General features: G+C 40.6%; 1 pseudogene; it reads right to left on the bottom strand.

The window, feature by feature from the left end:
• LOC130681802 (kelch-like protein 4) overlaps positions 1-17,551 on the bottom strand; it is a 38,930-nt pseudogene extending 21,379 nt beyond the window's left edge.
• Between the last annotated feature and the right edge of the window lie 6,393 nt (positions 17,552-23,944).

Genomic DNA, 23,944 nt, shown 5'->3' with positions numbered 1-23,944 from the left:
AAGGCCATACATTTTCTGTGACAACACAGTTATCATTTCCAACGTTTTCCTCAGTAAGGGTCTCCTTTTCAGTGCAATGAACTATACTTCTGAAGTGGAGATAAACATGTCTAGTTGGCAATTTATGTTGCCCATTAAATAGATATTCTGGAAGAAGCTAGAGACAGCCTCTGAATATCTGAAGAAGCTGGATAAATCAAAACACTCCCTCAGCTCCACTCTGAGTTTAGTCACTGTGCAACTGAGTTAACCAAATAGAAAAATACGTCAAGTTTGATATACCCATCAGAAAGCACTGATAACATAAAACCTTAATTAACTTGCTTGTTTAGACCAAGAGCCCTTTTGTGACGGAAGCGAACGACTGAGAAGGACCTGATGATCTTACTGTAGCAGATGTCCCCAGAGGAAAACCCTCTCACCTATCGCAAAGGAATAGAACTAGAAATGTTCCTACAACTCGTAGTACATCACATTTGTAGAGTATTTCACACTTTACTGGTTTCTGTCACGACCACTTTCATCAGCAATGGGATCTTGAGGAAGGTCGAATTTTTCTGAGGAGAAAACAGGCTATGTGAACTGTTTGATCTCTTGTGCAATAAACGGCAAGTATAGATTCAGACCTAAGCCTTCAGGTCTACTTCGTTTTGTCTGATACTGAAACTGCTTTTCATAAGTGACATAATTTGTAAAAGGGTTAAGAAAAAGATAAAGCACTCCAAAATTTGTGCTTGCCCATTACTGGTACTATATGTACACTCTGAATAGTACAGTGCTAATAATACTACAGAAGACTCCATACTTCCTTTTCCTTTCTGTCCACTCTCTAATGAAAGAACAGGAAAAAAAAAAAGTACATGAGATGGCGGGAGGGAGGGAGAGAAGGACAAAGGAAGGGAGGTGGCCGGTTTCAGAAAGCTAAGAAATGATTAAAATGCTTTACTTTAGGGTCATATTTAGATATAACCAGAAATTAGATTTTTTGATAGAATTGATTGTGGCTTCAGAGAGCTTGCCTAATGAGAGTGTTGAAAATTGTTCGGCAACACAGTGAATTAATCTAAATAAAAAATAACCATGTGTTGGTCTAAAGTATCTACATATGGCACTACCATACCCAATAGTGTAGAGAAATATTTAGTGTGCCAAGATTAATTCTAAATTGCCTTATATTAGAATTATTTTGCTCGTAATTTCAAGGTAAACACTCTCCTCTGTGCACCATCCTAAGAGTCTTCTTTTGTGCCTTTGGTTTCATATTCATTCTTTGTCCACACTTAGACACTGTTGTAAAACTTATTAAATGAATATAGCACACTTGCTCAAGGTTTCACTGATGCCGGGTACTGATTATAGGATTATGATGCTTAATTTATGTCTCGCCTTGAGCAGTGCAGTGTCCAGACTTTTGGTGAAATATTATTTTGATTGTGTCTGTGAGGGTGTTTCTGGATGAAGCTCTCTCACATTAGGGAGGGCAATATGTTTACTCACTTTACAAATCAAGGGACTGTAATTAATTCTTGGAGCTTAACATTATTCCAAGACATTAAACTTATTTGCATTTTATACTATCAATAGTGTATTACAAAAGCATTATTACAACAAGATCTTTACCAATTTTACTAAAAGAACTAAAGAAGGGGGATTTAAGGAGAACAAAGTATTGTGTTTTGATGCACAGCCTGCACTAACACTCAGTTTCAGTCACATAATACGAAAAGGAAGACAAGTTCATTTTGAGCAACAAAAATAATTCAGGCTGTTTATCAGAATATGTTTTGTCTGAAAGAGTAAGATACCAGATAGGAAACTGTTAATACTTAGTTCAAGAATTTAGGGAATTTAACAGGGAAGTTTTCATGTTCAGTTTTTGTGTAGGATTAACCTTTGAATTATATAACTGGTGTTCCTATAGATTATATGGCATCTGTATTTAGGATATAGGAATATAAATAGCATACGTAAGAGACATGTCAAAAATGCCAATTCACTATAATATGGCTCTCCACATTTCAGGAATATGTTTGAAACTTCAAATTCTGAATAATAACCAGAGCTGGGAAGAAGAAAGAAGAAGGTTTAGAAGAAACTTTTTGAGACCTCAAGTACTAGAAATTTAAATATTTTAAGGTCTTCATAAAAACTCTAGAAAATACTCTTTATTTAAATTCATCTCAAACTTAAAACTGTAATGATCATTTTATTTGTTTCTGTTTATGTGTGATTTTCTATTGTTTTGTTTATATATTTGTGTTTTATTTTTGAATTTTAAATAACTACCAATTTTCTTAGCTTGAAATATTTATCTTTTGACTGGATTTCACAGAAAGCACTGTTTCTGGTGTTGTTCGCTACTTCAGAAGTTAAAACATTCATTTTTTTCTTATATCAGGGAAATATTACCATTGCTGGTAATTTAATATCTTCTACTTTTTCTTACCTCATTACAGGAATCTGTATTTCACGTCACTGCCATCTAGCTGAATAAATGTAGCCTTATCCCATTCAACTTTCAAAGAATTAACACATAAAAACATGTTCATTTACTACAATTCTACTAACAGAATTAAAAAAGATCTTAAGTTAGTTAAGTTAAAGGATTGAACGGAAAATTGTTTTTAACCAAAATATATGTTTTCATTATGATAGAAGAAGTCCATTCAAAAGAATTGGCTCATTTAATAATTTTGATAGTTCAAGTTCTTCCAGTTAATATTGGGCCATTAATATTTTTATTTTTACTTTTTGTTTGTTTGTTTTTGTTTTTATTTTGTCATCATTAATCTACAATTACATGAAGAACATTATGTTTACTAGGCTTTCCCTTACCCCAAATGCCCCCCACAAACCCCATTACAGTCACTGTCCATCACATAGTAAGATGTTGTAGAGTCACTACTTGTCTTCTCTGTGTTGCACAGCCCTCCCCTTTCTCCCACCCCCCACATTATACATGCTAATAATAATACCCCATTTCTTCTTCCCCACCCTTATCCCTCCCTACCCTCCCATTCTCCCCAGTACCTTTTCCTTTGGTAACTGTTGGTCCATTCTAGTGTTCTGTGATTCTGCTGCTGTTTTGTTCCTTCAGTTTTTCTTTTGTTCTTACACTCCACAGATGAGTGAAATCATTTGGTACTTGTCTTTCTCCACTTGGCTTATTTCACTGAGCATAATACCCTCTAGCTCCATCCATCTTGTTGGAAATGGTAGGATTTGTTTTCTTCTTATGGCTGAATAATATTCCATTGTGTATATGTACCACTTCTTCTTTATCCATTGATCAACTGATGGACACTTAGGTTGCTTCCATTTCTTGGCTATTGTAAATAGTGCTGAGATAAACAAAGGGGTGCATCTGTCTTTTTCAAACTGGAGTGCTGCATCCTTAGGGTAAATTCCTAGAAGTGGAATTCCTGGGTCAAATGGGAAGTCTATTTTGAGCATTTTGAGGAACGTCCATATTGCTTTCCACAATGGTTGAACTAATTTACATTCCCACCAGCAATGTAGGAGTGTTCCCCTTTCTCGACAACCTCGCCAATATTTGTTGTTGTTTGTCTTTTGGATGGTTACCATCCTTACTGGTGTAGGTGATACCTCATTGTGGTTTTAATTTGCATTTCTCTGATAACTAGCAATGTGGAGCATCTTTTCATGTGCCTGTTGGCCACCTGAATTTCTTCTTTGGAGAAGTGTCAGTTCAGCTCCTCTGCCCATTTTTTAATTGTATTATTTGCTTTTTGTTTGTCGAGGTGTGTGAGCTCTTTATATATTTTGGATGTCAAGCCTTTATCGGATCTGTCATTTATGAATATATTCTCCCATACCTTAGGGTAACTTTTTGTTCTATTGATGGTGTCTTTGCTGTACAGAAGCTTTTCAGCTTGATATAGTTCCACTTGTTCATTTTTGCTTTTGTTTTCCTTGCCTGGGGAGATATGTTCATGAAGAAGTAGTTAATGTTTATGTCCAAGAGATTCTTGCCTATGTTTTTTTCTAAGAGTTTTATGGTTTCATGACTTACATTCAGGTTTTTGATCCATTTTGAATTTACTTTTGTGTATGGGGTTAGACAGTGATCCAGTTTCATTCTCTTACATTTAGCTGTTCAGTTTTGCCAACAGCATCTGGTGAAGAGACTGTCATTTCCCCAAAGTATGTCCATGGTTCCTTTATTGAATATTAATTGACCATATATGTTGGGGTTAATGTCTGGAGTCTCTAATCTGTTCCACTGGTCTGTGGCTCTGTTCTTATGCCAGTACCAAATTGTCTTGACTACTATGGCTTTGTAGTAGAGCTTGAAGTTGGGGAGTGAGATCCCCCCCACTTTATTCTTCTTACTCAGGATTGCTTTGGCTATTTGGGATCTTTGGTGTTTCCATGTGAATTTTTGAACTACTTGTTCCAGTTTGTTGAAGAATGTTGTTGGTAATTTGATAGGGATTTCATCAAATCTGTATATTGCTTTGGGTAGGATGGCCATTTTGACGATATTGATTCTTACTAGCCAAGAGCATGGGATGAGTTTCCATTTGTTAGTGTCCTCTTTAATTTCTCTTAAGAGTGTATTGTAGTTTTCAGGGTATAGGTCTTTCATTTCTTTGGTTAGGTTTATTCCTAGGTATTTTACTCTTTTTGATGCAATTGTGAAAGGAATTGTTTTCCTGATTTCTCTTTCTATTGGTTCATTGTTAGTATATAGGAAAGCCACAGATTTCTGTGTGTTAATATTATATCCTGCGACTTTGCTGTATTCCGATATCAGTTCTAGTAGTTTTGGAGTGGAGTCTTTAGGGTTTTTTAAGTACAATATCATGTCATCTGCAAATAGTGACAGTTTGACTTCTTCTTTACCAATCTGGATTCCTTGTACTTTTTGTTTTGTCTAATTGCCATGGCTAGGACCTCCAGTATTACGTTAAATAGCAGTGGGGAGAGTGGGCATCCCTGTCTTGTTTCCGATCTCAGAGGAAAAGCTTTCAGCTTCTCGCTGTTCAGTATGATGTTGGCTGTGGGTTGATCATATATGGCCTTTATTATGTTGAGGTACTTGCCCTCTATACCCATTTTGCTGAGAGTTTTTATCATGAATGGATGTTGAATTTTGTCGAATGCTTCTTCAGCATCAGTGGAGATGATCATGTGGTTTTTGTCCTTCTTTTTGTTGATGGATTTTCGAATGTTGTACCATCCTTGCATCCCTGGGATGAATCCCACTTGGTCGTGATGTATGATCCTTTTGATGTATTTTTGAATTCGGTTGCTAATATTTGTTGAGTATTTCTGCATCTATGTTCATCAGGGATATTGGTCTGTAATTTTCTTTTTTGGTTGGGTCTTTGCCTAGTTTTGGAATTAGGGTGATGTTGGCTTCATAGAATGAGTTTGGGAGTATTCCCTCCTCTTCTATTTTTTGGAAAACTTTAAGGAGAATGGGTATTATGTCTTCTCTGTATGTCTGATAAAATTCCGAGTTAAATCCATCTGGCCCGGGGTTTTATTTCTTGGGTAGTTTTTTGATTACCACTTCAATTTCTTTGCTGGTAATTGGTTGGTTTAGATTTTGTGTTTCTTCCTTTGTCAGTCTTGGAAGGTTGTATTTTTCTAGGAAGGTGCCCATTACCTCTAGGTTTTCCAGCTTCTTAGCATATAGATTTTCATTGTATTTTCTAATAATTCTCTGTATTTCTGTTGGGTCCGTCATGATGTTTCTTTTCTCGTTTCTGATTCTGTTGATGTGTGTTGATTCTCTTTTTCTCTTACTAAGTCTGGGTAGAGGTTTATCTATTTTGTTTATTTTCTCAAAGAACCAGATCATGGTTTCATTGATTTTTTCTATTGTTTTATACTTATCAATTTTGTTTATTTCTTCTCTGATTTTTATTATGTCCCTCCTTCTGCTGACTTTAAACCTCATTTGTTCTTCTTTTTCCAATTTCGATAATTGTGACATTTGACTATTCATTTTGGTTTGTTCTTCCTTCTTTAAATATGCCAGGATTGCTATATACTCTCTTCTTAAGACTGTTTTTGCTATGTCCCACAGAAGTTGGGGCTTTGTGTTGTTGTTGTCATTTATTTCCATATATTGCTGGATCTCCATTTTAATTTGGTCATTGATCCATTGACTATTGAGAAGTTTGTTTTTTAAGCCTCCATGTGTTTGTGAGCCTTTTTGCTTTCTTTGTACAATTTATTTCTAGTTCTATACCTTTGTGATTTGAAAAGTTGGATGGTAGAATTTCAATCTTTTTGAATTTACTGAGGTTCTATTTGTAGCCTAATATTTGGTCTATTCTGGAGAAGGTTCCATGTGCACTTGAGAAGAATGTGTATCCTGTTGCTTTTGGATGTAGAGTTCTATAGATGTCTATCAGGTCCATCTGTTCTAGTGGGTTGTTCAATGCCTCTGTGTCCTTACTTATTTTCTGTCTTGTGGAACTGTCCTTTGGAGTGAATGGTGTGTAGAAGTCTCCTAAAATGAATGCATTGCATTCTATTTCCTCCTTTAGTTCTGTTAGTATTTGTTTCACATATGCTGGTGCTACTGTGTTGGGTACATATATATTTATAATGGTCATATCCTCTTGTTGGACTGAGCCCTTTATCATTATGTAATGTCCTTCTGCCTCTCTTGTTACTTTCTTTGTTTTGAAGTCTATTTTGTCTGATACTAGTACTGCAACACCTGCTTTTTTCTCCCTATTGTTTGAATGAAATATCTTTTTCCATTCCTTGACTTTTAGTCTGTGCATGTCTTTGGGTTTGAGGTGAGTCTCTTGTAAGCAGCATATAGATGGGTCTTGTTTTTTTATCCATTCAGTGACTCAGTGTCTTTTGATTGGTACATTCAGTCCATTTGCATTTAGGGTGATTATCAATAGGTATGTACTTATTGCCATTTCAGGCTTTAGATTCATGGTTACGAAAGGTTCCAGGTTACTTTCCTTACTATCTAAGAGTCTAACTTAACTCACTTAGTATGCTGTTACAAACACAATCTAAGGGTTCTTTTCTATTTTTCCTCCTTTTTCTTCCTCCTTCATTCTTCATATATTAGGTATCAAATTCTGTACTTTTTGTCTATCCCGTGATTGACTTTGGGGATAGTCAATTTAATTTTATATTTGCCTCACAATCAGCTGCTCCAGCCTCCCTACCATGGTTTTACTAGCACTGGTGACAGCTATCCAACCCTAGGAACACTTCCATCTATAGCAGTCCCAAAATAGACTGCAGAGATGGTTTGTGGGAGGTAAACTCTCTCAGCTTTTGCTTATCTGGAAATTGTTTAATCCCTCCTTCAAATTTAAATGATAATCTCGCCAGATAAAGTAATCTTGGTTCCAGGTCCTTCTACTTCATGGTATTAAATACATAATGCCACTCCCTTCTGGCCTGTAAGGTTTCTGCTGAGAAGTCTGATGTTAGCCTGTTCGACTTTCCTTTGTATGTGATCTTATTTCTGCCTCTGGCTGCTTTTAACAGTCTGTCCTTATCCTTGATCTTTCCCATTTTAATTACTATGTGTCTTGGAGTTGCCTTCCTTGGGTCCCTTGTGTTGGGAGATCTGTGGATCTCCATGGCCTGAGAGACTCTCCTTCCCCAGATTGGGAAGTTTTCAGCAACTACCTCCTCAAAGACACTTTCTATCCCTTTCTCTCTCTCTTCTTCTTCTGGTATCCCTATAATGCAAATATTGTTCCGCTTGGATTGGTCACACAGTTCTCTCAATATTCTTTCATTTTTAGAGACCCTTTTTTCTCTCTGTGCCTCAGCTTCTTTGTATTCCTCTTCTCTAGTTTCTATTTCATTTATTGTCTCCTCCACCATATCCAACCTGCTTTTAATACCCTCCATCGTGTTCTTCAATGATTGGATCTCTGACCTGAACTCATTCCTGAGTTCTTGGATGTCTTTCCGTACCTCCATTAGAATGTTGATGATTTTTTATTTTCAACTCCCTTTCAGGAAGGGTCATGAGGTCCATATCATTTAAATCTTTCTTGGGAGTTGTATTAACAATTTTTCTCTGGGCAAGATTCCTTTGGCATTTCATGTTTGTATATGGCACCCTCTAGTGTCCAGAAGCTGTAGTCCCTAGAGCCGCTCAGCCCCTGAAGCAATGTCGGGGGTCGCAGGGAAGCGGTACTGGTGCCTGGGGGGAGGAAAGGGGTGTTCCCCGCCTCCCGGTGGCTGTGCCTGTCTCCACTGCCTGAGCCAATAGGCCGAGTACAACGGTATAAGTTTTTGTCCCAGAGCAGCTGGATATGGATCCTTGCTTTCCGCAAGCAGCCGGAATCCCAGTCTCCCCAGGAACTCTATTTGCATCAACTTTCCAACCCGGTAGTCATTCGAGTCTCATGAAAGCACCATGAAATGTAGGTTTGTGCTCCCAGAGCAGATCTCTGGAGCTAGGTATTCAGCAGTCCCAAGCCTTCCACTCCCTCCCTGCTCCATTTCTCTTCCTTCTGCCGGTGAACTGGGGTTGGGGAAGGGCTTGGGTCCTGTGGAGCCACAGCTCTGGTACGTTACCCCATTCAGTGAGGTCTGCTCTTTTCTCAAGGTGTGTGCAGTCTGACGCTGTCCTCTTTCCTGTTGCTCTCTCAGGATTAGTTGCGCCAATTAAATTTTCTATTTGTATCCAGTTTTAGTTGGAAGCTTCTGTCTCTCCTCTCACGCCGCCATCTTTAATCCAATCTCTGGACCATTAATATTTGTTTTTTCTTATTGAACATTTAACTTTCATTAGAAATCATAATTTGTGTGATTTTATACACTAAAGTTCTAAAAGTGTAAAAACGTCAGGGAATCTTTATTTTCCTAATACTATGGATTTTACTTGAAGTATGTACTTGTTTGGCAGAATTTTGGGCAGAATGTCCATTTCTTTAGCCTTTGACATTTAATAAAATCTTTTTAATTTCAAAAATGAGAAACTTGGGTGCAGTTTAGCCAGACAAATACTTTTATATGCTACCCATTAGGTACAAGTCGTCTGCAAATTGTATGTTTATATTGCTTTTTAATTTTATCCCTACATTATAATCTTTACATTGGAAAGGTTTTATATATATACACATATATATTCATAGATGTATGAATACATACACCCACATATACATAAATATATAAATACTTATGCACACATATATGTCTATAAGTAAACAAATCCATAAGTTACATATTGTATTATATAAGTTAATTTGAAGCAGATGATTTTACCATTGTGTTCTTATGTGCCACTCTCAGGAGCTCTGTGCTGCCTGGGCATCACCAAATGACAGAATCCCTAAGCAGTTTGAAGGTTGGAGCTGCATTATAAGAAAATTGGAGCAGACTTCAATGACTTGAGTCAGCTGCAGAAGACAAGCTGCACCTAGCAAATTTTCAGTAGTATCTTCTTTTAGTTGCAGAACACCGAGATGTTTTGAAAAAATAATGATTATATGTCCCATGAAATAAGGCACAAATAGGCTAAGTGGAAATTCTTCAATTCTCTCGTTAGCAGTGCTGTCTTTTCTAATGTACAACAACCACTCAGGAAATATATTTTTAGGCCAACATGTGCAAGGGAATCTGTATAAACATTAATAAGATGAACGAAGGGAGTCTAGATTATCAAAAACAACTGTAGCAAATGAACAGTGAATACTATCATTACAAAGAGCAAATTGTTATTTCTTTACCATCTTAAACCTGCATCTACACCTTATTTTAAAACATTTCTATATCATGACTCAAGGAGCATTATATAACATTATATAAAGATCATACAATTAGCCAAAGAGGTAGCTGTCATTTGTGTGGGAAAACATCTCGGCAAATAAGAGCATTGAGGCTATATGTCTGTTTTTTAAACTCTCCATTTCTTAGCTGATAAGGATGACTTTTCCTAAATATTTTGCCCATATTTGACACCTGGACTGTCTCAGAAGAAAGAAAATGCCGCTCAGAGTCTACAAATAAACAATTGCTTATATGGTTACTTTTGTAGGTATGAAAAGTAGGCTCTGTTTGATAATATATGTAAAGGCTATCTGTAAAGAACTTTTAAAAATGAGATCAGAGCTACTTAAGCTATTTCCTGTGTACTGATATGCTACAATAAACATATTTATTTATATAATAAATAGCTATTTAAGGTATTTCCTGTGTATTAATATGCTGTATTATTTTTGGAACAAGCACTATTGATGAATTATTGCAAATGTTATGTTTTTTTGATAAGTTATATTCCTATTTGTTTTGGTCAAGCAATATAGGTAAGTTACAAAGTATGATATTTCAAATGTATTATATAAATTATAAACTCTTCCTTTGTAAGTTTGCCTTTTAAAATATCTTCATATAGATTCCATGTGGTTGCATAACCATAAAGAAAAGAGTAATACATACTGATAGATTATCTATATTTGGTTCAATCTCTAAAATATGTTGTAAACAAATCCGGTTCATCAGCACACTTTTCTGTATTGTTCTTGTCCTGGATTTTGAAGGGAGAGCCCTGCCCATATCTCATGAGACACAGAGAAGTATGAACTATTCTTAGATTCAGATGTAAATATTCACTGGCTATAGACATTGAAACTTGGCCTGGTTATTAAGAATATTTGTTGCTTAATGAATGAAACCATAAAACTATTATAAGAAAACAGCAGAATAAAAGCTCCTGAATCTTGGAATGATTTCTTGGTTAAGCCACCAAAATACAGACATCCAAAACTGAAATAAACAAGTGAGACAACATTAAACTAAAGAGCTTTTTAACACCACAGGAAATAGAAATAAATTGAATAGAAGACCTATAGAATGAGAAAAATATTCAAAAACTCAATATCTGGTCACAGGTTAATATTCAAAATGTATTAAGGACTCATACAACTCAATAGCAGAAAAGAAAATAATTGAATAAAAAATGGACAAAGAACCTGAATGGACACTTTCCAAAGAAGACATACAAATGATCCAGTAGGTACATGAAAAGGTGCAGGGCATCACTAATCATCAGGGAAATGCAAATGAAAACCATGAGATCTCATCTCACACCTGTTATGATGGCTATTATCAAAAAGACAAGAGATAACCAATGTTGGTGAAGCTTTGGAGAAAAGGGAACCCTTGTACAGTTGGTGGGAATGTAAAGTGCCACAACCACTATGGAACACAGTACGGAGGTTCCTGAATAAAATTTAAAAAAAAGAACTAACACATGATCCAGCAATCCCACTCCTGGGTATATATACAAAGGAAATGAAATCAGGATCTTCAAGAGATATTTGTACTCTGTGTTTATTCCCATGTTACTCACCATAGCCAAGATATGGAACCTAAGTGTCCTTTGACAGATGAATGGATAAAGAAACTGTGGTGTGTATATCTGTGTATGTATATGCATGTGTGTATATATATGTGTGTGTATGTGTACACACACCATGGAATATTATTCAGTCATGAGAAAGATAGAAATCCTAACATTGGTGGCTACATGGATGAAACTGGAGAACATTATGCTAAGTAAAATAAGCCAGAAGATTTAGACAAATAATGTAAGATATCACTTGTATGTGGAATTAAAGAAAAAAGTGCTGATTTTATAGAAACAAGTAGGTTGGTAGTTGCCAGAGTATGGGAGGGGAAACAAAGAAATATAGGTCAAACGTTACAAACTCAGTTACAAGGAAAATAAGTTCTGAGAATCTAGTGTACATCGTGACATGGAAAGATGCTCCACATCACTAATTATGAGGAAAATGCAAATAAAAATCACAATGAGATATCACCTCACACCAGTTAGGATGTCCAGTATTGAAAAGACTAAGAACAAAAACTGCTGGCCAGGATGTGGAGAAAGGGACACTATCCTGCACTGCTGGTGGGAATGTAAGTTAGTTCATCCATTGTGGAAAGCAATATGGAGGTTCCTCAAAAACCTAAAAATAGAAATATCACTGGACCCAGAAATTCCACTCCCAGGAATTTATCCAAAGAATATAATTTCTCAGATTCAAAAAGACATGTGTGCCCCTATGTTTATTGCGGCACTATTTACAATAGCCAAGATATGGAAGCAACCTAAGTGTCCATCAGTAGATGAATGGATAAAGAAGAGGTGGCACATATACGCAATGGAATACTATGCAGCCATCAGAAAGAAACAAACCTTACCATTTGCAACAACATGGATGGAGCTGGAGGATATTATGCTCAGTGAAATAAGCCAGGTGGAGAAAGACAAGTGCCAAATGATTTCCCTCATTTGTGGAGTATAAAAATGAAGCAAAACTGAAGGAACAAAGCAGTGACAGACTCACAGACTCCAGGAAGGGACTGGCTGTTACCAAAGGAGAGGGAGAAGGAGATTGAGGGGCATAATGTGTGGCACATATGGTGTGGGAGGGATCGGGGGAAGACAGTGTAGCACCGAGAAGGCAAATAGTGACTCTGTGGCATCTTACCATACTGTTGGGCAGTGACTCCAAAGGGATATGGCATGATAACACAGTTAAATAAAGTAACCACAATGTTTTTTTATGTGAAACCTTCCTAAGAGTGTGTATCAATAATACCTCAATAAAAAAATATATATGTATATATATATAAAATATTGTTCAGTGTGATGTCTACATATAACAACATGGCACTGGTTATTGTATACTTGAAAGTTGTTTGAGAGTATAGCTTAATCATTACCACCATGGAAAAGAGTTAACTATTTACCATGCATTAATTTTCAAAATTTTGGTAACATTTCCACAAAGTACATGCATATCAAATCACTACATTGTACACTTTTAAATATGTACAATTTTATTTGTCAAATATTACTCAGTAAAATTGGCATGAGTGAATGAATAAGGAAATACTTGTTGGTCCCCAACTCATCTTGGGTACCTTTGTTTTATAGTTTGGGTAAATATGATATCATTATTTCCAAGGAAGAGACTGACTACAAATCTAATGTAGAATTGGTATATTCCACTTCCCTTCTAATTTTTACAAATGAGAATGTACCCACACCATGAAAGAGACATATTCTTGTATCAGTGTGTTAAAATAGCTCTATTCTCCCACAGTCAAAAGTTTTTATTGAATATTATTTACCTCTTTTTCTCATACTACTGAGTGTAAATCCTGATCCTTCCCCTTACTACCTTAGGATAGTTACTTAACTGGTCTATCCTTCAGTTTTCTCACTGGTAGAGTAGGAATAATAGGACTGTGAGTTATATAATGCAGGGTTATTGTGAGGATTGAATCAGCTAATACATACCAAGCACACTTACCTGTGTAAGCATACTGAACTAAGGAATTAAGTGCATTAGGATCGATTCCTTCCACCTTGACCTCTTCTTGAATGGCTTCACGCATAACTCAAGTAAACATCACAGCAAAATAATCCAACATTGCAATGAGAACCAACCTGGAAATAGAAATGTTTCATAGGAACTTAAATTAGTCCATAATTTCATTGAAAGGCATGAAATGCAGACAGTAAGTTTGTAATACTGGTAAGTTCTGTTTTCAGCATAAATCTTTCACAGTTCATTAAAGTGTTATGAAATGAGAAAGGTAAACTGAGTTGATTTTCTTTTAGAGGGTTTGTGCTGTTTTCCTTCATTAATTTCTCCCTAGCTTAACTCTTCTAAGTATCACACAGGGCAGGGCGGTGGAGCAAATATGCTACTGCGTTTTCAATACAGGAAGATAAACATTTGTTTTCCTTAGTGTTCCAATTTGTAATCAGTGGACTGATTTTTGTTTATTTATACTTGGCTATACTCACCAAATGTTCTGTCTGCATACGGATACTTACCGATGGGCTGGGATTCGCATGTTTCCAGCAATGAGTATCACGTCACACAGTTTTTTCTCTTTCCAGTAGTTCTCTATTTTATGGAGAGTTTTCTCTGCATGGTTTACAGCACAGAACTCCTCATCTCTGCTGACATCCATTTCTCCAGGGTGTTGTGTGTCTAATCTAAAAGGGGGTGAGAGTGAGAATAGGTGAGCGCAAATGTCCCATGGAAATTTAGACATCAACTACAAGAAATATATTGTATTAAAGTAAAATTGAAATTTACCCTCCGATTTTAAATATTTCACTGTGATTACTACCTAACCTTCCATCAAAGTGATGTGTCATGATTAGTATTTACACGTGGAATGGAACCATAAAAAGGTGTGGTTTAGCTGCACGGCTAATGGTAACTGTCATATGAGCAATCATAAACTTCAAAATACCAGCCTTTCTTTGATTTTTATTGGTATCACAGCTTTGCCATTAGGCATGAAATTGTAGGCTTGATGTAAAGTATTTTTCAAGTTTGAAAGGTATCATAGTGAGACAGGGACCATGGATGTAGTCAGAGTAGGGTGAGGGCCTCCGGAGGGGGCAAGGTGGGATATTTGCAGTCAGAGCAATGTAACTACATGCAAGGAAACCCCCCCTGCTAAAACTATGTTAAACATTGAGCTCTAAAATCATTCTTCAGTGAGATCAGTTAATGTTCCCCAGATAAAGAAGGGTAGCACATGTTTTATTATGCTAATCATTTGTAACCATGTGTAAGATTCACTTTAGCATACTAAAAGGACCAGGCCTATGTGCTGTCTTTCCTCCTTCAGATCTGGTAATTCTGCAAACTGAGCAACTAACTTAGCATGCAGACCCAGCTGTAGACGACATGGTAAAAGGCAGGAAGAATTCCATGTTAAAGATAAGATTGCATTTTAACACCAAGGAAGTTCAAGAGGCAAGATTCTTTAGCAAGTAGACAATACCTCAGCCCACCTTGGGGGCTGGGCAGGCAGCCTTTTGATATGCTCCTAGACCAAGGTGCCAGTGTCCCAGAGAGAAATCAAGGCAGGAAATTCCTTATAGTTAAGTTAATTTTTAATATTCAGGGACCACTTAACAAGTCCCCACCCCTAAGTTTTTTCATGTTCTCGAAAAATCCTCAGCTGCCTATAAAACCCCCTAGACAACGCACCACCCCGGACTCTCTTGTCCCCTCCTGGCATGAGCTGGGAGCTCTGTCCTTTCACTTTATCTCCAAATAAAAGCCTGTACCTTGCTCTCCTACCTTGACTGTTTGTGAAGTTCATTCTTCGGCTCTGCAAACAAGAACCCCGGCATCAAAAGTACTCACAACATATGAGAAATATTCCTTCAAGCATCTCAAGCCTGAGAGTTTGGTTACACTCAATATGTCAACCCCATTAAGAAAATTTACAACTTCCATCTTTTATATGTCAACGGGATACAATTGACATATAGCATTGAATAATTTAAGGTGTACAATATGATCATTTGAAAATGTATATATTGTATATGATTACAATAAGTTTAGTTAGAACACCCAACACTTCACATAGTTACCATCTTTTGTGTGTGTGGTAGGAACATTTAAGATATACTCTCTCAGCAATTTTCAAGTGTTCAATACAGTATTAAGTATAGTTACCATGCTGTACATTAGATCCCCAAAACTTACTCATCTTCTAACTCGAAGTCATACCCTTTTGACTATTTAGGCAAATATGGTAACTGCTGAATTTACAGTAATGGAAGCTGTTTATATGTCCTTTCAATATCACACAACAGCAGAATTTAAATACTAACACAAGCACATAGAGGCTTACAATTAGTAGAAACTTAAAAATTTGATGGTTGGATGAACACACTTGATACTTTGATTGTTACCTTTCTTGCTTCCAAGCATCATTTTCCAACCACCCAGTTAAGATTAATTTTAAGTTCCCCCACGCCCAAATCAGCTTGTGCTTTTTTTAATACAATTGGTCCAGGGTGACATTACTCTTTGTTTAGTTCAAATAAATGATTCATCTCTGAATCTTCTTTGGGACTTTAAGTTACTCTACTGATGCCGAGCCGAAGAATGAGCTTCACAGTCAAGGTAGGAGAGCAAGGTACAGGCTTTTATTTGGAGATGAAGTGAAAGGACAGAGCTCCTGGCTCACGCCAGGAGGGGACAAGAGAGTCCGGGGTGGTGCGTTGTCTAGGGGGTTTTATAGGTGTAGAATCTAGTATTAGGTGAAAACCGAAATATGGCATAAATGTAGCCATCTTAAAAGGCCTAGAAGCTATTATTTCTGAATATGTGACTTAGAGGTAAAAACTGGAATTAGGTAAGGCCTTGAAAAACAAGTTAATCATACATACCAAGCCTATCTCACTAAGCTCCCCTAACTCTTAGAAAATGATGTTATCTTCCTAAACCCCCAGGGTGTGGCGCCAGCTGAAAATTTATGTGTTTATGGAGAAACACTGTTACGTGCTTGTGGAAAAATACTGTCCCTTTGAAAATGCTATAAAAACCTCTGCCTTTGAGTGTTCGAGGTCCTTGTTGAAACCCGCTGCGTCGGGCTGACACTTGGACCCCAGCTAGCTGGTTCCTGAATAAAGTCCTCTTGCTTGATGCATCAAGAGACGCCTTCCGTGAGTGAATTGGGGTGGCGTCCTCCGTTGAGGAGATCCAACATTTTGGGGGCTCGTCCGGGATCGAGCGCTCACCCTGCTTCACTCCCGAAGTCGCCCTTGGAGGAGGTAAGGTTAGCGGCGCCTCGAATTGTCTGTGTCTCGTTTTCTGTTTTCCAGTGCGACCGGTTGGAATTCTGAAGAAGAGTACCCTCTGTCTGGCAGTCGTCCCGGGCCCGTAAAGGGTCTGAGACCGCGGTCAGTAGACGTACTCGGAGTACCGCAGGCTGCAACCCTGGGGGACGCCCCGGGGAGATTAGAGGGCCAGGGACGCCTGGTGGCCTCTCACCTGTTTTTTCGGCAAGGTGAATCTGATGAGATAGGGTTGATTTTCGGGCGCCAAGAATATCAACCCTCTGATTCTTTTCGGTTTCTGGTTAAAAATCTGAGGAAAACAAGGAGCGGCCACTGTGTGTCTAATCTGTGTGTGTCTCTGTTTTTTGTGTCTTTCACGTGTCTAATAATTGTTATACTGACGATGGGACAGAAAGTGACAACCCCCCTCAGTCTGACTTTAGATCATTGGACAGAAGTAAAGACGAGGGCACATAATTTGTCAGTAGAAATTAAGAAAAGATCGTGGCAGACTTTCTGCACCTCCGGGTGGCCCGCCTTTAATGTGGGGTGGCCCCTGGAGGGGACCTTCGATCTCTCCATTTTGCTAGCAGTGAGAGCTGTTGTTTTCCAGGAATCGTCTCAGCGATACCCAGATCAGCAACCCTACATTATAGTCTGGCAAGAGTTGGTGGAGAATCCACCGCCCTGGGTAAAACCCTGGGTGCAAAAGAAAATGGGCCCTCGAGTCTTAGTTGCCCAGGCTCAACCCCAAAACAAAGAAAAAGAGACTGCCAAAATTCACCCTGACACTCAGGATTTGCTCATGGTTGATGATCCCCCTCCCTACCCTCCTGCCCCTATGGCGCCTCCGGCCCCTGTGCCTCTGGCTACGGTGCCTCCAGTACCTTCAGCCCCTGGTGCTGAGGCAGTGGGGCCGGCTCTGAGACGGGCCCAGGGAACTCGGCGTCGCCGAGGGGCCATCTTGGACCCGCCAGGTATCTTTCCTCTCCGGTCTTATAGGACTCCCATCATCGGAGAGGAAAGAGATCCACCTTTCCAACCTCTGCAATATTGGCCATTTTCCTCCGCTGATTTGTATAACTGGAAAGCTAACCACCCTCCTTTTTCAGAGGAACCACAGAGACTAACTGGGCTGATAGAGTCCCTGATGTTTTCTCACCAGCCCACTTGGGATGACTGTCAGCAGCTCTTGCAGGTGCTTTTTACCACGGAAGAGAGAGAAAAGATCCTCCTGGAAGCATGAAAGAACGTGCCTGGAACCGATAGATGACCATCGCGACTCCCTCATGATATAGAGAGGGGGTTCCCGCTGACCAGACCCAACTGGGACTTTAATTCTCCAGAAGGTAGGGAGCAACTAACCATCTATCGCCAGGCTCTGGTGGCGGGTCTCCGCGGAGCCGCAAGGTGCCCCACTAATTTAGCCAAGGTAAGAGAGGTCAGTCAGGGAGCCACTGAGGCACCCGCAGTGTTCTTAAAATGCCTGATGGAAGCCTTCAAGCGGTATACTCCCTTTGACCCCACCTCTGAAGAGCACAGTGCTTCAGTGGCTCTTGCTTTTATCGGGCAGACGGCGCCCGACATTAGAAAAAAGCTTCAGAGATTAGAAGGCTTACAGGGTTTGTCGTTAAGGGATTTAGTAAAAGAGGCTGAGAAAGTTTATCATAAGAGGGAGACTGAAGAAGAGAAAGAATTAAGGAAAGAGAAAGAAAGAGAAAGTAAAGAGGAGAAGAGAGACAGGAAGCACCAAAAGAATTTAACAAGGATTTTGGCCGCGGTAGTAGAAAGTAAGGGACGCCCGCCCTCTAGTGGCAGAGCTAGCAAGGCAGGGCACCTGGGCAACCGGCCCCCATTAGAAAAGGACCAATGTGCATACTGCAAGGAAAAGGGGCACTGGGTAAAAGAATGCCCTAAAAAACCACCGCAGAGGCCTCCAAAAAAAGTGTTGTCCCTGCTAGAAGATGAAGATTAGGGAAGACGGGGCTTGGAGCCCTTCCCCGAGCCCAGGGTAACCCTGAAGGTGGAGGGGCAACCTGTTGAGTTTCTGGTGGACACCGGTGCTCAACATTCTGTACTGACCCAAGCAAAAGGCCCCCTCTCTGGCAAAAAGTCTTGGGTGCTCGGGGCTACGGGTCAGAAACAATATGCATGGACTACCCGAAGAACAGTAGACTTAGGAGTGGGACGAGTAAACCACTCATTCCTTGTCATACCGGAATGCCCCACACCCCTGTTAGGAAGAGACATTTTAACCAAAGTAGGGGCCCAAATATCCTTCCAAGCTGAAGAAACTCAAGTGACTAATCAGGAGAAAAAACCTTTGAGCCTAAGTGTCCTGACCATGAGATTAGAAGATGAATACTGCCTCTTTAAGAAACCAGAACCCTCCCGAGTTGGCCAGGAGTGGCTTGACCAGTTTCCAGGGGCCTGGGTGGAGACTGCGGGTATGAAGCTTGCTGTGAATCAGCCCCCCGTGGTCATAGAATTAAAAGCTTCAGCCTCGCCAGTCACTGTGAGACAATATCTCATGAGTAGAGAAGCCAGGGATAGAATTAAGCCCCATATTCAGAGGCTTATAGAGCAGGGGATATTAGTAAAATGTAAATCACCCTGGAACACTCCCTTGCTGCCTGTAAAGAAAGCGGGAACAGGAGATTATCGACCAGTGCAAGATTTAAGGGAAGTTAATAAGAGGACACAGGACATTCACCCCACTGTGCCAAACCCTTATAATCTCCTAAGCTCCCTGGCTCTGGAAAACACCTGGTATACAGTCCTAGATTTAAAAGACGCTTTCTTTTGCCTACGTCTGCACCAAAATAGCCAACCGCTGTTTGCTTTTGAGTGGAAAGATCCCTCCACAAGAACCACTGGGCAATTGACCTGGACCCGTCTGCCACAAAGATTCAAGAATTCGCCCACCCTCTTTGACGAGGCTCTATATCGGGACTTAGCTTTTCACCGAGCCTCAAACCCACAGGTAACTTTGTTGCAATATGTTGATGACCTATTGTTAGCTGCTCCTACCCAAGAAACTTGCCGGGAGGCCACTGGAGCCCTTCTGACTGAACTTATTAAACTAAGATATAGGGTATCTGCCAAAAAAGCTCAAATCTGCCAACAACAAGTGACTTATTTGAGATATTCCCTGAGAGAAGAGAAATGATGGCTCACCGAAGCCCGAAAGCAGACTGTAACACAGATCCCGGTTCCCACTACTCCACGCCAGGTCCGCAAGTTTCTAGGGACGGCAGGATTTCGCAGACTGTGGATACCCGGGTATGCTACCCTAGCCGCCCCCCTGTATCCCCTAACCAAAGGGACAGTCCCATTTGTTTGGGGACCTGAACAACAGCAAGCCTTCGATGATATTAAGAAGGCCCTCCTGTCAGCACCTGCCCTGGCGTTGCCGGACGTGACTAAGCCATTTGTCCTCTTGGTAGATGAACGGAACGGGGTAGCTCGAGGGGTGCTGACCCAACAATGGGGACCTTGGAAGAGACCTATCGCCTATCTATCAAAAAAATTAGACCCAGTAAGTAGCGGGTAGCCTGCCTGTTTGAGAGTAGTAGCGGCCGTAGCTCTCTTAGTTAAAGATTCTGACAAACTTACGCCGGGACAGAAACTCACTGTGGTTGCTTCGCATGCGCTAGAAAGCGTAATTCGGCAACCACCTGAAAGATAGATGTCGAATGCCAGAATGACTCACTACCAAACCTTGCTCTTAAATCGCGATCGCGTAGAATTTGCCCCGCCCGCCATCCTAAACCCAGCTACTCTGCTCCCCGATTTAGAGAAAAAAGTGCTCCATACCTGCCAGGAAATTCTGGCTGAGGAAACAGGGACCCGCCGGGATTTGTGGGATCAGCCCCTAGAAGGACCAGGGCTCCTGACTTAGTATACAGACGGGAGCAGTTACATCATGGGAAGTAAGAAGATGGCAAGAGCTGCAGTAGTAGACGATGACCGGATCGTGTGGGCCAGTGGACTTCCAATGGGCACTTCTGCACAGCAAGCGGAACTCGTCGCCCTGACCCAGGCTCTAAAGATGGCGGAAGGTAAGAGACTTAACGTCTACACTGACAGCCGATACGCTTTTGCCACTGCTCATATACACGGGGCTATTTATAGACAGAGAAGGCTATTGACTTCTGCCGGGAAAGATGTTAAAAACAAACAAGAAATTTTAGATTTATTAGAGGCCATCCATAGGCCTAGAGAAGTGGCAATAATACATTGCCCTGGGCATCAGAAAAACGACTCTCCGATAGCTCAAGGAAATCGGAGGGCAGACCAAGCTGCAAAACAAGCAGCCCAGGGAATGAGCATCTTATCCCTCCAGGTATACCCAGAAGCCACATGTATTAAGAGCTTCCAGTATACACCCGAGGATCTCGCTCGGATGGACAAGCTGGGATTCCAAAAATCCTCACCCCTTGGAACATATGAGTTAGGAGATGGGAAAATTATTCTGCCCCAGAAAGAGGCAGGAGAATACTTAAAGCAACTACATCAGTTGACGCATTTAGGAGCCAAGAACCTAAAAGCCCTGGCCCGGAACTCTCCTTATCACATCATTAGTTTAAGAGAGATGGCAGACGAGGTAGTGAGAAGTTGCGTTCCTTGCCAATTAGTAAATGTGAATAAACGTCAGGTAATAAGTGAGAAAAGGCTTCGCGGAGATCGACCGAGAGCTTACTGGGAAGTTGACTTCACTGAAATTAAGCCTGCCAAGTATGGACATAAGTACCTTTTAGTCTTTTTAGATACCTTTTCAGGATAGGCAGAAGCTTTCCCTACCAAAACCGAGAAAGCTCAGTGTCCAAGAAGATTCTTGAAGAAATATTTCCTAGGTTCAGAATCCCAAAGGCAATCGGCTCCGACAATGGTCCTGCCTTTGTTGCCCAGGTGAGTCAGGGATTGGCCAAAATCCTGGGGACAGATTAGAAATTGCATTGTGCATACAGGCCCCAGAGCTCAGGACAGGTAGAAAGAATGAACAGAACTCTAAAAGAGACCTTAACTAAATTATCCATAGAGACTGGTTTATGTGATTAGTTAGTCCTCCTTCCCTTCGCCTTATTCAGAGTTAGAAACACCCCTGGCCGTTTTGGACTAACACCCTTTGAGATAATGTTTGGGGCCCCGGCCCCGCTCAAATCGGCTCACCTCCATACATCCCCTGAATGTGTAACTAATAAGTTTCTGCTTGAAAAGTTACGGGCCCTAGAAGTTGTACAGAGAGAAGTCTGGGCCTCCGTCTGAGAAGCCTATCGGCCAGAGGACTTCTCAGTGCCCCATCAGTTCCAGGTGAGAAACTCTGTCTACGTGAGACGACACCGAACGGGAAATCTTGAGCCTTGGTAGAAAAGACCCTTCATCGTCCTCCTGACCACCCCCACAGCCGTGAAAGTGGACGGCATCTCCTCCTGGGTACACGCATCACATCTGAAGAAAGCATACCAGCCAGACCCGGATTGGCGAGTAACTCGGACTGATAACCCACTTAAGCTTCGTTTGTGCAGGAAAAAACATGCTATCAGTGGTAATTCTGTTACTCCTGCTACCTCCAGCCAACCAGAACCCTAATCCCCATGAACCCAGGTTGCTGATGTGGCAAGTACTTTCCCAAACGGGAGATGTCGTGTAGAGTGTTAGCAAGACAGCCCCCCTTGGGACATGGTGGCCTACTCTACACCCTGACATCTGCCATTTAGCTGCAGGCTTAGACACATGGGACATCCCAGAATATACTGCCCCTAATCTACCTATAAAGCTAGATGACTAGAATAGTATAAATAGGCTAGGGGGACGAGTGTTTAGCTGTGCGAGACCTAATACTAGATGCAAACTGAGTAAGATTCCTATTTACGTGTGTCCTCGAGAGAAGCCTACGAGAAAAGAACAGAAAAAGTGTGGCGGTGTTGAAAGTTTCTACTGTAAAGAGTGGGGGTGCGAAACCACTGGAGATACCTATTAGAAGCCTTCCTCCTCCTGGGACCTTGTCACGGTAACTAGGAGGCAATGCCCGTGCGGTTGTTACCACTCAAGAAAGACACCCCAGAGTTACCAGAGGCCATTTTGCAACCCTGTAGGGTGCGCCAACACCGGGTCTTGTAATCCCCTCAATGTCACTTTCACTGAAACAGGGAAAGAGTACTCTGAGTGGATTAAAGGCCGGCAGTGAAGAATACGGCTCTATGCAGATGAATATGATAATAGAGTAGTGCTACATATCAAGTTGAAAGCGGAGACTCTCCCGGCTGTCCCAGTAGGACCCAATATTGTCCTTGAGGTCAGCCGCATCTCCCAACCCCAGCCCCAGAGCTGACCCTAGCTCCACCAGTGAACTCTGCCATCATTTCCGCCGTCCCCACCCCTGGCCAAGTAACCCCCTTTCCTGGCACCGGACAATGCCTCCTCAACCTTCTCGAGAGGGCTTTCCGGGTCTTGAACACTACCAACCCTGGTACTGCCAAATCTTGTTAGTTATGTTTTTCCTCTGGACCTCCTTATTATGGAGTCTATAAGGATTAGAGTTGTTAGGCAGCTTTAACAATACAACCAGTCACGAGATCTGTAGTTAGGGCAGCCACAAGAAGCTGACTCTGACCGAAGTGACTAGAAAAGGGAGATGCCTAGGCACAGTTCCCCCCACTCATAAAAATTTATGTAATGAGATCATACCTGTAGCTTCCTCAAAAGAAAACAGGTATCTAGTCCCTCCTCCCGAGGAGTAGTAGGCCTGTAATACTGGACTGACCCCGTGTGTCTCTACCTCCGCCTTCAATTCCTCCCGTGATTTCTGTATTATGGTCCAGCTAGTGCCTAGGCTGATGTACCATGATAATTTCTCATTTGTAACAGAATTTGAACCCAGACGGAGATATAGAAGAGAACCAGTTTCGCTGACTCTAGCTGTGCTATTGAGAGTAAGAGTTGCAGCTAGAGTAAGAACGGGGACAGCCGCTATTATCCAAGAAAATCAGCATTACGAGAGATTAAGAGCAGCTATTGATGAAGATTTAAGAACCATAGAACAATCCATTACCAAACTTGAAGAATCCCTAACCTCTCTTTCTGAAGTAGTCCTGCAAAACAGGCGAGGATTAAATCTACTGTTCTTAAAAAAAGGAAGATTGTGTGCAGCCCTGAGAGAAGAATGCTGCTTCTATGCAGACCATTCCGGAATAGTAAGAGATTCAATGTCTAAACTCAGAGAAAGACTAGATCAAAGGAAGAGAGAGCGAGAAGCCAGCCAAGGTCTATTTGAATCCTAGTTTACTCGATCCCCATGGCTTACAACCCTGATATCCACTCTGGCAGGGCCCTTGCTTATTTTTGTATTGCTCC

The sequence above is a fragment of the Manis pentadactyla genome, chromosome X (assembly GCF_030020395.1).
Source record: "Manis pentadactyla isolate mManPen7 chromosome X, mManPen7.hap1, whole genome shotgun sequence".
Taxonomy (NCBI): Eukaryota; Metazoa; Chordata; class Mammalia; order Pholidota; family Manidae; genus Manis; species Manis pentadactyla.
The sequence above is the reverse complement of the archived record's forward strand: the minus strand, read 5'-3'. Positions and strand labels throughout refer to the sequence as shown.